The sequence below is a fragment of the Gossypium arboreum genome, chromosome 4 (genome assembly GCF_025698485.1).
Source record: "Gossypium arboreum isolate Shixiya-1 chromosome 4, ASM2569848v2, whole genome shotgun sequence".
Taxonomy (NCBI): Eukaryota; Viridiplantae; Streptophyta; class Magnoliopsida; order Malvales; family Malvaceae; genus Gossypium; species Gossypium arboreum.
The window spans coordinates 12,392,946-12,393,752 of NC_069073.1; the positions used below are offsets into that span (position 1 = coordinate 12,392,946).

At 38.9% G+C, this 807-nt stretch overlaps 1 non-coding gene across 1 annotated transcript; it reads right to left on the bottom strand.

The window, feature by feature from the left end:
* Window positions 1-285: 285 nt before the first annotated feature.
* LOC128292403 (small nucleolar RNA R71) lies at window positions 286-392 on the bottom strand. The gene has a single exon (XR_008282388.1). It is a non-coding gene; the product is annotated as a small nucleolar RNA R71 (small nucleolar RNA).
* Window positions 393-807: the final 415 nt, after the last annotated feature.

An 807-nucleotide genomic window follows, 5' to 3' on the forward strand; every position in this document is an offset into this window, starting at 1 on the left:
TTTGAATTAAAACCTAACACTATTTAGATGATACAACAATTTGTTTAGTTTGATGGTTTGCAGGATGAAGATCCCAACGCTCACTTAGCAAACTTTTCGGAATTTTGCGATACATTTAAAATCAATGGCGTTTCTGATGATGTCATTCGTCTTCGGTTGTTTCCCTTTTCATTGAGGAACAAAGCTAAACAGTGGTTGAACTCGTTACCACGAGGGTCAATTACTACTTGGGAACAAATGACTGAAAAATTTTTACTAAAATATTTTCCGCTGGCTAAAACGGCTAAATTAAGCAATGATATCTCTTCTTTTCTGCAGGTGGATTTAGAAACACTCTACAATGCATGGGAGAGATACAAGGACCTCTTGAGAAGATACTCTCACCATAGGTTACCGCTTTGGCTCCAAGTACAAACATTTCACAATGGTCTGAATCCTTCAACTCGATAAATGGTTGACACAGCGGTGGGCGGAACTATCAACAATAAAACACCGGAAGATGCCTATGAGTTTATAGAGGAGATGTCACTGAATAACTATCAGTGGCAAGTCATGAGGACAAAGCCAATGAAAACAGTCGGCGTTTATAATGTCGATTCGGTCACCATGCTCTCTAATCAGGTAGAACTCTTGAATAAAAAGATTCATGGTTTTCTTAGTTCTTCACAGGTTCACCCAGTAATGCAGTGCAAAGCAAGTAGCGGTGGAACAAACCATTCGGAATACCAACCTTATGGCCACAGCATGGATAATGAGCAATTAAACTACATGGGTAATAATCCTTGACCTCAAAACAATCCATATAGT